General features: G+C 37.3%; 1 pseudogene; it reads right to left on the bottom strand.

Annotated features, from left to right (window-relative positions):
- Positions 1–3,472: 3,472 nt before the first annotated feature.
- LOC112910247 (proline-rich protein 19 pseudogene) lies at positions 3,473–4,550 on the bottom strand (annotated as a pseudogene).
- Between the last annotated feature and the right edge of the window lie 9,784 nt (positions 4,551–14,334).

Raw genomic sequence — 14,334 nt, 5'->3', positions numbered from 1 at the left:
TTGATGAAATTCCAATCATGACACAAAAATTCTGAATCTGAAAAAAAAGGATAAATTCTCAATATACTAAAAATAGAGCAAATTCTTCTCTGATAAAGTATGTCTATAAAAACCTATAGCTAACATCATACTTAATGGTGAAAAATGTGAAACTTTCTCACCAAAATCAGGTACAGGCAAAGATGTCCCTTCTCACCACTCTTTTTCAACATCATGCTGGAAGTTCTTACTAATGCATTAGAAAATGAATAAAAACTATACGGATTAGAAAGGAAGAAATAAAACCGCCTTTGATCATGGATGACATAATTGTCCATGTAGAAAATCTGAAAGGATCAACAACAACAAAATTCCTAGAAGTGATAAGTGATTATAGTAAGCTTATAGGACTCAAGGTTAATATTTAAAGCTCAATCACTTGCTTATATACCAGCAAGGAAAAAGTGGAATTTGAAATTGAAGACACAATAATATTTCCACTGGCATCTGAAAAAGGAAATAGTTCTGTATATATTTAATAAAAATGTACAAGATCTATATGAGGAAAACTATAAAACTGATGAGACAAAGAACTAAATAAATAGATATTCCATATTCATGGATACAGACTCACTATTATCAAGATTTCAGTTTTTTTTCCAACTTGATCTACAGATTTAATGCAATCTCAATCAAAATCCTAAAAAGTTCTTCCATATATTCTACAAACTGATTCTAAAGTTTATATGATGAAGCAGAAGACCCAGAACAGTTAACAGAATATTGAAGTCGAACAAAACTGGAGGACTGACACTACCCAATGTCTAGACCTACTAAATAGCTACAATTATCAAGATAATGTGGCAGTTGCTAAAGAGAGACAAATAGATCGATGAGATAGAACAGAGACCCCAGAATTAGACCCAATCACTAAATATAGTAAACTGATTTTGACAAAGGAGCAAAAGTAATACAATAGAGCAAAAATAGTCTTTTCAACAAATGAAGTAAGAAAATCTGGACATCCATATACATAAAAATGAATCTATAGCCTTTACATCTTTCAGGAAAATTAACTCAAAATGGATCACACCTTCAATGTAAAATGTAAAAGTTTAAAATTCCTAGATTATGAGATAGGAGGAAATCTAGATGTCCTTGGTATGAAAATAATATTTCTGATACAACATCAAAAGCATGACTCATGAAAGAAATAACTGATAAACTGAACTTCGCTAAAATTAAAAACTTCTGCTCTTCCAAAGACAATGTCAGGAGAATGAGAAGACAAGCCATAAATTGGGAAAAAATATTTGCAAACGGAACACCTGATAAAGGACTGTTACCAAAACATGCAAAGAACTCTTAAACTCAACAATACAACAGATGACCAAGTTAAAAAGTGAGCCAAGGACCTTAACACATGCCACACACACACACACACACACACACACACACACACACAAAATATGTGGATGGAAATAAGCATGTAAAAAGATGCTGCATATCATTTGCTCAAGGAAATAAAAATTAAAATGACATCACCATGGACTATTACAATGACCAACATCCAGAACACTGACAACGCCTAATGTTAGCAAGGATATCTAGCTACAGGAACTCTCACTCATTGCTGGTTGGAATGCAAATTGATAGACACTTTGTAAGACATTTTCGTGTTACCTTAGGAAATTAAACATACTCTGGCTATATGATCCAACAATTGTACTCTTTTTTTTAAAGATTTTATTTATTCATGAGAGACACAGAAAGAGAGAGAGAGGCAGAGACATAGGCTTAGGGAGGAGCAGGCTTCATGCAGGGAGCCTGATGTGGGACTCGATTCTGAGGCTCCAGGATCATGCCCTGAGCGGAAAGCAGACACTCAACCACTGAGCCACCCAGGCGTCCTGCAATTGTAGTCTTCAGTATTTACCCAAAGAGATGGAAATCTGTGTCTTCATAAAACCTATACACAGATATTTATAGAAAATGTACTCATAATTGCCAAAATTTGAAAACAAAAATGTCCTTCAGTAAGTGAATAGATGAATAAATTGTGGTACATTGGACAATGCAAAATTATTCAAGCTAAAAAGAAATTAATTATTAGGGCATTAGACGACATGGAATAAATTTAACTGCATATTATTAAGTGAAAGGAGATAAATTGAAAAGTCTACATACAGTATGATTCTAACTATATGATATTTTAGAAGAGGCAAACCACAGAGATAGTAGACTAGTGGTTTCTAGAGATGCAGGTCACGGAGACTTTTTAGGGCAATAAAAGAAATCCTATGATACCATAATTTCATGCATTTGTCCAAATCCATGGAATGTATAACACCAGGAGTGAACTTTGGAGTAAACTGTATATTTTAGATGATTTTGATGTATGTATCAATGTACCACTAGGGTAGGGGATGTTGATAATAGGAGAGGCTACACATACATGTACTGGGGCCAGAGTACTTGAGAAATCTCTGTACATTCCTCTCAATTTTGCTGTGAACCTTAAACTGCCCTAAAAAATCAAGTTTTTTAAAGACAATTGACTAAGTGAACATTCATATTTACTTTTAGAATCTGAATAAGGATTATAGATACCTATATCTTTAGTACATCATATACGTGTGTATATATCCATTAATTTAACTAATATGATTAACTAATCATATGAACATGTAAGTACGCTTAAAGAAAAAACACGGGAATCCTTACTACTAAAGTCATAAACTAGACAAATCAATTTTTCTGCCTATAACCAGTATCACTTTACTTAGTTTAGCAGTTCTAGCCAATTAGTTAAAACATCAGTTTAAATAATAGGCCAGAAAGAAAAACTTGGAGGTAATTTGGTAACTTGCCTACAAAAAACATAGGCCCCCCTCCCTGCAAAAAAACCCCACTCTTTGTAAAAATAAAAAGGTTCACTACAATGGTATGTTATAAAATTAATATAAACATAAACATCAACCGCTTTCCTTTATTATAATTAAAACAGGATATTTGGGTGGCTCAGCGGTTGGGCTCCTGCCTTTAGCTCAGGTCGTGATCCCGGGATGCGGGATGGAGTACCGCATTGGGCTCCCTGTGAGGAGCCTACCTATCCCTCTGCCTGTGTCTCTGCCTTTCTCTCTCTCTCTCTCTCTCTCTCTGTCTCTCGTGAATAAATAAATAAATCTTAAAAAAAATCAAACCAGCTGACATGACAACAAACAAATCTGTTTACAGTACAACCAAAGTATATATAAAGTTTATAAGAATAGTTTAGCATCTGTATATCTATATTTTTATTTATATTAATATCTACAGAGAGATGAGAGGGAGAAAGAAAAGGAGAGAGAGCAAAAAAAAAATATCTACTGAAAGACAAAAAGATGAAAATAAATGGAAAAACATAATGTGTATGGGTTTGTTTTTTTCAATGTACAAGGTAGTTTATTGAGGTGATTAGGAGTGCTGGTTTCCTGTCTCCTGTCCAGTCCCCTCAGTACAGTGTCATGGGTGGAAAAGACCAGGCCTCTGGGCTGCTCTGGGCCACTACCCAGGAGAGACTGGGCAGTGGGGCAGGGGGGCTGGGACTCCAGTCCAGGGCAGAGGTTCTGGGCAACAAGGGTGATGGTGGCTGAGGCAGGGGCTGTTTGTGGCCCAACACCCCAGTACTGCTGAGGGGATGGTGTGGCTACCAGCCAGATGCTTTTCAGCAGGTCAAAGGCTGTTGGGGGGCCCCAGGCTGCCCCAGATGGTGAAGGCAACAAGGGCAAGGGGGGTGGCCAGGGACCTTTTGGTGGTGCCAAGCTCACCCTATGCACCATAGGAGTGCTGGAGCTGTGAGGCATAGCAAAGGTGAGCTCCTTTGTCCTCTGTTGCCTCCTCTGCCTCCCCTCCCCTGGGCACTGGTCAGGGCTGTTGATCCAGGAAAGTGTCATTCTTTGGCTTTCAGGGCCCCCAGGCTTGGTCCCTGGTAAGGGCAGCTGGCAGCCACGGAGCACCAGGCTGAGGTCAGGCTCACAGCCATGGCAGGCCTATAAGGTGCTCACAATGGCATCCCTGGCTTCTTGCACCAGGTTCCTCCTGGGGAAGGCCTGTGGCAGAATCAGCTGGCACTGGAGCTCCTCCAGCAGCTGCCCCAAGCCAGGGAGCTCTGCGGGACTGGGAATGCGCGGGCCAGGGCCTGAGCCTCAAGGCATCTGATTCTCCTTGCCTCTTGACTGTAGATCTGGTTCTTGCACCCAGCTTGGGCTTGGGGAGGGTATGGCAGGGAGTGACGGGGTGCCTGGTTCCAGGCGCCCACCACTAAGCAGCCGAGCCACGTCCAGAGATTTCACCTCATGGTCGAAAAGACCCCGGTGCTCCCGGCTCAGCGGCCCTGGGTTATGACCACAAGCTTGGGAGCAGTAGGGGCCACAAGAGGATCCTGACTGGTCACAGAAGGATGCTGACAGGTCAATGGCCGGGGCTGCCCATCAGGGCCTCATTATGCTCCCGCCTGGTCTTCCGACGGCGACTCCACCAGGTTTCTCAGGCCGCTGGAAAGGCTGGGGGGCTGGCCCCCGGGGGTCCATAGGGTCCTTCTCCTGGACCAACGAACCCCACCCCCACACACCCCACGTGGCTGTGGGGTGCAGTGGCTTCTTTTCCACGGTAAGCCCAGCTCCCGACGCACTGGCCTCACGCTGAGCCTCATGATGAGAAAGGACAGAGTTCATTGTACTTAATAAAATGAAACTCAAATTTGTCTGATAGAATAAATATGATAAACTCGTCAGGAAAAGCATTTTAAAAAGTGTAATGAGGTAAAATAATCTTCAGAGATATGAAAAGATGAAAGCTAGAATAATTAACACTTTGTTACCATCATCAAAACATATAGACAGGAGGTCAGAAATAACACCAAGATATACATGAAATTTAGTCTACAATAAAAGTAGCATTTTTTTTAAGTCAGTGAGGAAATAAAAATAAATCTTACTGGAAAGAAGTTATATGTGTGTATTTTATATGTGTCAAATTATGTTTTCCCTTTACTACAAAAATGATTTCCTTACAGATCAAGTTTTAATGGTGAAAGTGAGAATATAAAAATTAGAATAGATTGTGTTTATTAGAAACACTTTTTTAAGAAAATCTTTGCCAAAGAAAGGAGAGAATCCCTTCTTTTTACCCAGTTCCTGATTAAAGCTTGGCTTGATTGTAGAATGAGACAACACTTAAAATACAAATATTAGGGGAATTTTTAACAAAGAGACTTTGATTTTTCATTAGAAAAATGCTATACACATTATACACCATTATGTTGTTTTCACATTCTGTTGAAAATGGGACTTTTTTATATAAAGTACCTAGACAGTTTTCTACCTTTCTACTCCCAACTTGAGAAGTTTAGTTTGCTCCTTTGTTAATGATTAGGTTATGAGACAATTAGGATCTATTACACCACTTTTCTCTTTACTGTTCGTAAGCATAACTTTTTCTAATCTCTAATATATTACACATATATAATATTTTTGAAGAGAGAAAAAGATAAATTAATTCTGAAGAATATGACATGTTTTTTGTTGTATCATGCATAAAAACCTCTTAGGATTTGAATATCAGGCTTAGACTACCAGCTATAAGGAAAAAAAGTTATACTTTATTAACTTCAGTTTGCTTTGTTTTTTGTTTTTTGTAGTTGTTTCTTTGTTTTCTTTAAATAAGGGATAATTATAACCTCAGAAACAAATCTGAGCCTCAGGATGGGACTCTGCAAGGTTCTCCTAGCTTACTTAGTTCAAAAGTCTCTTCTAAATAGGACATATACCACACTTGATAAGTTATAATGAAATACAGACATATCTAACTATATAAAGCTATTAAATACTACATAAAATAATTTATCAGAATATAACAAACTGAGAAAATAAGGCAATGAGAATTCTCATTTTTTATTTATTATTATTTTTTTTTAAGATTTTTAAATTTATTCATGATAGACAGAGAGAGAGAGAGAGGCACAGACACAGGCAGAGGGAGAAGCAGGCTCCATGCAGGGAGCCTGATGCGGGACTCGATTCCGGGTCTCCAGGATCAAAGGCAGGTGCTAAACCGCTGAGCCACCCAGGGATTCCCCCAATTCTCATTTTTTAACTAATACAGAGCTGATATAAATCAAGAAATATACCACAGTTAATTCACTTGGAAAACAGACAGAATACATAAATATTTAAAAGACCAAAGATTGGGCACCCTGGGTGGCTAGGCAATTTAGTGCCGCCTTCAGCCCCGGTCGTGGTCCTGAAGTCCCCAGATCAAGTCCCATGTGGGGCTCCCTGCATGGAGCCTGCTTCTCCCTCTGCCTGGGTATCTGCCCCCCTCTCTCTCTGTCTCTCATAAATCAAAAAATAAAATCTTAAAAAAAAAAAAAAAGGCCAAAGATTTTGTAAAAAGTTAAAAATAGCTAGACACTTTGGATAGCACATTTTAAGGATGAAAATTATCTTAGTAAATTTGGGCTGCTATAATAAATTACTATAGGCTGGGTGGCTTAAACAACATTTATATCACATAGTTCTGGAGCCTAAAATACCCAGATTAGGGTATCAGTGTAATCTGGTTCTTGGTTAGGCTCTATCACTGGTCTACAGACAGATAACTATCTTCTGCTGTGTCCTCTCATGGCTGAAAGGGAGCCAGTTAGCTCTCTGGCCTCTGCTTATAGGGACAATAATTCCATTCATGAAGGTCTACATTTATGACTTAATTACCTACCAAAGGCCCCATCTTCAAATATTATCATGTTGGGATTAGAGTTTCAACATATGAATTTCGAGGGGACTCAAACATTAAGTTTACAACAGAAATTTAAAAACAAATTAAGTTCACAACAGAAATTAAAAAAAAATTTCACTTACTATATTATTAAAACTGTTAAACTGGCAAATCAAGAGTATTGAGTGTATATGTCTCTATAAGCTTAATTGCTTAATTCAAGTGAACTGTGGTGAGTTATTGTGAATAGTGGACAAAATCTGGAGTCAGCCAAAGTGATTATCAACAAAAGATTAATAACATAAATTATGGTATATTCATTTGATAAAAAGTTATTATAACGAATGACTATGCTGTGGAGGTTATGAGATAAATGAAAGATATTTAAACAAACAAATTAATTAAAAAGCAAGACACCAAACAATATATCAATATATTATTTACCTGTTATATACAAATCAAACAAGTGGATAGATAGGCTACTGTATATATATCAATGGCAAGGAAGTAGATGTATAGTTAGATAAGAGACAGTTGAAAAGTGTCTTCTTTGTAGAAGGAAGCACACCAATTTTAAATAAATAATTTTGGAGAGAAATACTAGGTTATGGCAGGGGTATATGGAAGAGAAAGGACATTTTCACACTTCATTTTATCTTTTTATAAAAAAATTAACCATGTTGCATAGAACAAATCATATGAACTACTCATTGAACATTTTATTTAATACAATATACAGAGAGAAAAGTGCATAAGTCACAAGGGTACAGCATAAGGAATCCCTTACCATGTACCCAGATTAAGAAATAGATTATACCCTAGAAATATCCTTCATGCATGCAAATCTGGTCTTGGTTTTAACATGATTGATATTTGGGCTTAATTTGACTGGTATTATTTAATACTAGCCCAGAATTCCAAACCATGCTTTTTGTTTGTTAAAGAAATCTAGATTTATTTTAGGAGGAACTTCTTTTTTTTTTTTTTTTTGAAGTAACATTTTTATGAAGTAACTCTCTTAAAAGTGATTAATTAGCATTTTATTCTTTCAAAAGAGGCAAATAGTCACTAATGGTTCTCCAGAAACAGGAAGAGGAAAAATGAGAGTTCTTGGGTTTTGTTTGTATTTTTATCTTTAGATTCTTTTCCTCTAGAAAAAGAAGGAATGGCACCTACTTGCTTCGTGATGTTTTACAGCTCAGCTAAAGTGGCTTGGGTGATTGGAGTTGGCTGGGCAAGCTTGGCTTGGCCTTACAATGAGGGATTGAGTTCTTTATTGGGGTTGTAATGTCCAAGCTGGTTTCTTCAACCCTAAAAACTTAGATTCATATATTGAAAACGTACTAGTATTTTCTTATGAAACATCCAGAGATTTTCTCAGCCAGTAAGTCCAAAACTATCCACATACTATTTTGAATTTTAAAAGTGCCACATACTTACTGTAGAAACACAATGCACGCACAATACAGTACAATGCAATTATTGTAGAAATGCAATGCACATACGCACACACACTCATACACACGTGTATATTAGTATCCTCTTGCTTTGACAGCATAATGTTTTTCCTACTGGAAATGTGATTGTTTAAAGTTTTTTTTTTTTTTTTTACTACACACATGCAAAATGCTGTAACTATTTATACATAAATTTCAAACCAAGTAAAGTTAGACAATTTTGCACAAGAATCTACTTCTTTGACTATTATATGCACTTGGTTGCATTTAAATTACAAAGAGGAATGTGCAGCAGGATAGAGATCTTTCAGGTTCAAAGCCAGCACAACATTACCCTTGAGTTACTGGGATGTGATTTTTCATAAACATATTTTCCTTCCGGGAACCAATACACTCATTCTAGAGAAATGGCAGAGAGCTGTACTGTGACATTTAGTGAAAATTCAGTTTGGAAATGGACCTGTGGCTTCAAACTATTATCTCACTTCCATGCATCTTAGATCAAGACCATTGAAAAACGGTTTATTCAAAAGTCCAAATGTCAGCATGAAGTATTCAGGAATTAATGTTATTCTGAGGGATGTGCTGTGTGTATATGTGTGTGTGTGTTTGTGTGTGTGTGTTGATATTTTCAAAAAAGTAAAAAAAACCTGCAAAGATATTTTTTAACTATGAAGCAGGCATTTTTATTATTTCTAAATTTTTGCCTTAGAAAATTTGGGTTTAAATATAAATTATCTCAAGGTAATAGATGATTTGTAGTAACAAAAAATTAAAACATAACTACACTTGAGATATGCTAAAAGAATCACCTGAGGGCACCTGGGTGGCTCAGCTGGTTAAGTGTCTGCCTTTCGCTCAGGTCATGATCCCAGGAGCTTGGGATGGAGCCCTTGTGTGGGTCTTCCTGCTTAGCAGGGAGTTTGCTTCTCTCTCTTTTCTCTCCCTCTGCCCCTCCCCACTGTTTGTTCTCTCTCTCTCTCTCTCTCAAATAAATAAATAAAATCTTTAAATTAAAAAAAAATAAAAAGACTCAGTTAAATGAAATATAGGTCATTGAAAAGGGAAGGCATTTTGGAGACTATTGTTTTAAAAACCTCTGCAGAAGTAGGTGCTTCTTTATAGTATGTGTGTGAATAACTTTGATTTAAAAATTATCTACTTTCCATCTTGCATGATGGCGGGTGAAAAATCTGAGAAGCTGGATACTGAGGAAAAAAACCTGAAGCCAAGAAGGCTGTTGCTGGGGAAAAGTTAAGAATGGTAATCTCAAGGCTAAAACACCAAAGAAGAGGAAGCCCCACTACAGCCAAAATCCTGTCCTCGTTAGAGAAATTGGCAGATAATCCTGATCAGCTATGTACTCCAGAAAGGTCACATACAAGAGAAAGCATTCAGTAGCTAAATTCAGGGTTGAAAAGAAATAGAAGGAAAAATTTATTTGCTACTGTCACAAAACCAGTTGGTAGTGACAAGAATGGTGGTACCCAAGTGGCTGAACTTCGCAAAATGTGTACATATTATCCTACTGAAGCTGTGCCTTGAAAGCTTGTTGAGCCAGGGCAAAAAACTGGAATCATCACTCCTGGGATTGTGTTGATCATCTCACTGGGAGCCACAGAAGAGGATGGTTTTCCTGAAGCAACTGAACAGTGAGTTGCTACTTGTGACAGGACCTCTGGCCCTCAGTCAAGTTCCTCTGCGTAGAGCACACTAGAAATTTGTCATGCCACTTCCCCCAAAATTGGTATCAGAAGAGTGAAAATCCCCAAACATCTCACTCATGCTAAGTTTGAGAAGAAGCTGACTAAAACCACATACCAGGAAGGTGAGATCTTCAATACTGAGAAGGAGAAATATTAGACTACAGAGCAGTGCAAGGTTGGTCAGAAAGCCCTGGACACACAAATTCTGCCAAAAATCAAAGCTCCTCCTCAGCTTCAGGGCTACCTCTGCTCGTGTCTTTTCTCACAAATTGGATCTATCCTGACAAATTAGTGTGCTAAATTTCCTTTCTTTCCTTACATTTCTTGCAAAGAACCTAATTAAATAAGTGATCCATTAAATTAATAATAATAATAATAATAATAATAATAATTAAAGTCACCCTTTAGTGACAAATTTTGAATAGGGAACATTTGTATCAGATAATTTCTATGTCTTCTACCTAATAGTATACAAAAATTATGTTTTGCATGCTTCCAGAGAGCAAAGCAGAAAGATAGATATGCCTGGTCATTGTTGTAAAGGAGTTCTGTACTCTGGAGAAGATGAGACACTGGATAAGACAAGCATAGTGAGAGAGAGAATGTGTAAGTGACAAGAAAGCAAAAACAACTCCTCTTCTGCCACACAACTCTATATTGCCTGAAAAGTCAACTACCTCTGGGTAAATTTCGGTTGTATAAATCTCCTGGATGTTACACTTACTCAGAGTAAATCATTACTACCCATGGAACCAGACCCAACCACCCACCTTCAGTAAACCAGGAAAGATCCCTTGATGTTGCATATTCCTTCTTCCCTGTGCCTCCAGATATCCATTATGACCTAAGCTCATATCTTCCTTTCCTTTACCTCTTCTAATCTGACCTCGTTCCTGATCTCTACCTTCTAAACTATGGTCTTTTGGGGTGTTTGTTTCTTTGTATGTTTGTTTTTAAATTTGACCTCAGTATAAAGCAAATTGGCATCCTGAAACTCTCCCCAGAATGTTTACCTACTAGCTCTTAAAGAAACTTGAGTGTGCCCTAAAGTCCCCATGTCTTTTGTGGCCATTTCAATCTCATGGTGTTTACTTTATTTTTTCTTTCTTTCTTTCTTTCTTTCTTTCTTTCTTTCTTTCTTTCTTTCTTTCCTTCTTTCTTTCTTTCTTTCTTTCTTTTTTTATTTTACTTATTCATGAGAGACACACACAGAGAGAGAGGCAGAGACACAGGCAGAGGGAGAAGCAGGCTCCATGCAGGGAGCCCCACATGGGACTTGATCCCAGGGCTCCAGGATCAGGCCCTGGAATGAAGGTGGCGCTAAACCGCTGAGCCACCCGGGCTGCCACCCTTATTTTCTTTTATATCACAATTCCAGAGAAGTCATATAGCTTTCACCCTATTGTAATTATCAGATCTTTCCAAACTAAAAAGTATTTCCATTTCTTTAAGATATATATCAACCAGATGAATACGCTACTCATTATTCATTACACTCACTTACTCATCTTCCTTGTTTCCATGATGTACCAACTTCTTGCTACCTCCCCTTCATCCAGTCAAAATGTACTTCTTTACTGAGAGTTTTACTTTCACACAGTTTTTTTTTTTTTTTTTTTTAGATTTTATTTTATTTATTCATAGAGACAGAGAGAGAGAGGCAGAGACACAGGCAGAGGGAGAAGCAGGCATCATAGAGAGAGCCTGACGTGGGACTCGATCCTGGGTCTCCAGTATCACACCCTGGGCTGCAGGCGGCGCTAAACTGCTGCGCCACTGGGGCTGCCCCACACAGTTGTTTTTATAATTCTTGGCAACATCAATATCCACACCGATAGTTATTTCAGATAACACATAGTTTTTCAATGTCTTATCTCTAATAAAATTTTCCCCAAGTTTTATTCATTTATTCTCTCTTATGACAATACTCAGGACAATTATAATCATCAAAACTTGACCTCATTATCAAAAATTTTAATGCAAAACCCTAGTCTTCCAAAAACAAATCTCTTTCTTTTTAGTTTGCTTTATCGTGGACTTTCAGTTCAACTCTTCTGTGACTTCTGAACCACTATATCCTCCCATCTATACATCTTACAATTTGCTCATCACCTGTCCATTATCCATTTCCCTCACTTCATTTTTTTTTTTTTTACTGAGCAGCTTAGAGTCTATGGTACACTATATATAATTACTCCTCCATGCCTCCATGAGTGTTTTTGAATACATCCTCTGCTTTTTCCCCATCCCTGTCACCATATTTTCCTTCTGAAGTTCCAAATCTGAATGAACCTAAAGAAAATATGAATGTGTCTCTCCAAAATATGCCACTTTGGTATATTGATTATTTTGAATTAAAAGCGCTTAAAGGGGCACCTGGGTGGCTCAGTTGGTTAAGCATCTGCCTTCGGCTCTCTTGTCATGATCCTAAGGTTCTGGGATCGAGCCCGTGTTAGACATCTTGCTCAGCAGGGAGTCTTCTTCTCCTTCTCCCTCTGCTCCATGCCACTACTCCTGCAGATGCGCTCTCTCTTGTGCTCACATTCTCCCTCCTCCCCCCAATCTCTGGAGATAGATAGATGATAGATAGATAGATAGATAGATAGATAGATAGATCACTGCATACTTTTCATTTTCTTCCTGAAACATAGTTTATAAAAACATTTGTGTGATTTTTACCTGCTTAATGTCTGTCTCCATAATGTTAGACACTAATATTGCATGTACTTTTCTTAGATGGTTTTCATTGACTTTTATAGTCTAGTCACTTTGTCTATCTTACATCATACAGGGCAATACACGCAGAAGACATATTTGTTTGTTAAATGAGTGAATAAACAGACTTACTTTGATCTTATTACAACACTAATATTTGTATCTACATGGATAAAGGCTTAGAGAAGAGGTCAAGGATTTGGCATTTCCTCTATGTTTTCACAATTTTTAGAAACAGTAGGTTTTCAGCTGTTCCTTTGTCTCATTGAAAGTAATCATATCCTGTCAATACATTCTTTTTCTTATTTGATAGCTGTAACTGGCAGCTTTATCTTCTCTTCTCTTGCTAAGCTAAGGAGGTCTTTACCTGCTTGCAGGCAGAGTGGGAGGCTCTGCTCCAAGGGAGAAACTGCTTTTACTTTGGTGCCTTCAGGGCATTTGACATCATTCATTTTGATCAGGCTACTTTCTACCTTATTAGTGATGCTACATGCTTCATGGTCCTGGTTAATTTCCTCTTACAGATTTGCATAAATTGTCAACATTATCCTATATCTCAGCTACATATTCCTTCAGGGAATTGATCAGCACACCTTCTCTCACTTGAATACTATATTTAAATTCCCTACATATCTGTATTGGAATATGCCTGGGGAAAAATGGAATATCTAGAGAATGTCTGGTTATAGACATTACCTGAAGTATAGTTCAATAATATCATTTTATGTATCAACAGTTGAAATGCTGGATTAGTTTACCTGCTATTTTTTTAACATGTTGGCAGTTTCTTGTTTGTTTAAGTAGGATCTTCCTTTTCTATAACTTTTCTGTAACCATTAAATATACCATGTAGAGTCAGATATGGATTATTAGGAATTAAGTTAATTTCTAATTTTATATTCTAGAGATTTAAAGTTTTAGGTATCATAACCTTTATTAATATCAAAATGGAGGTACTTACTGTTTGGTGAGGTATGGAGAATCTAACATAACTACTCTCTAAGAAATAAAGAAAATATAAGGATGGACCAATTAAAATGAAATAATTCACTGTTATATATAAGCTCCCAAATACAAGACAATTTTGCCTACAGGCAAAACCCACTTTAAATGTGTTTTATTTGTCTCTATTACTGATCTTCGTTTGCACTGGTGTGTGCTGAGAGTTTAGTCAAAGAATTGTTTATTCCATCTTGGTTTATAGCAATGAGTAGGGTTGAGTTCATGTAGGAAACAGAAACCACCTAATGATATTTGAAAAAGAGTATTTTAATATGAAGAATACCATGCTTATGAAACTATTGAAAGGGAAGAAATGATAAAAGAATAGGCTTCTCAGAAGGACACACATGATAATCCCCATTTTCCAGAGAAGCTACAACCCCTGTGCACTAAGAATGAATTTTTAGGAGGTTGCCATTGGTTTCACTGTATTCCAAAGCATATTGCTCATCTACCTTTGGGAGGCTAGGACCAGAAACCTAGTGCCACCACAGGCACAAATGTGTCTTGACACACATCAATTGGGGATGGACACGGACACTGATTCTGCCCCACTGACTGCCATGATCATCTCCTAACACCCACAACCCAGACATAGTACACGGAAAATCTGTTTTAGACAAAACCATATCTTTGCTTTCCAGAAGAAAATATCTAAATAACAAGAGGATTGCTTGTGTTCCATTTTTGCCTTCCAAGGCTCAAGTGAAAATGTTGTT

Source organism: Vulpes vulpes, chromosome 6, assembly GCF_048418805.1.
Source record: "Vulpes vulpes isolate BD-2025 chromosome 6, VulVul3, whole genome shotgun sequence".
Lineage (NCBI taxonomy): Eukaryota > Metazoa > Chordata > Mammalia > Carnivora > Canidae > Vulpes > Vulpes vulpes.
This window is presented reverse-complemented; position numbering and strand designations above follow the sequence as displayed.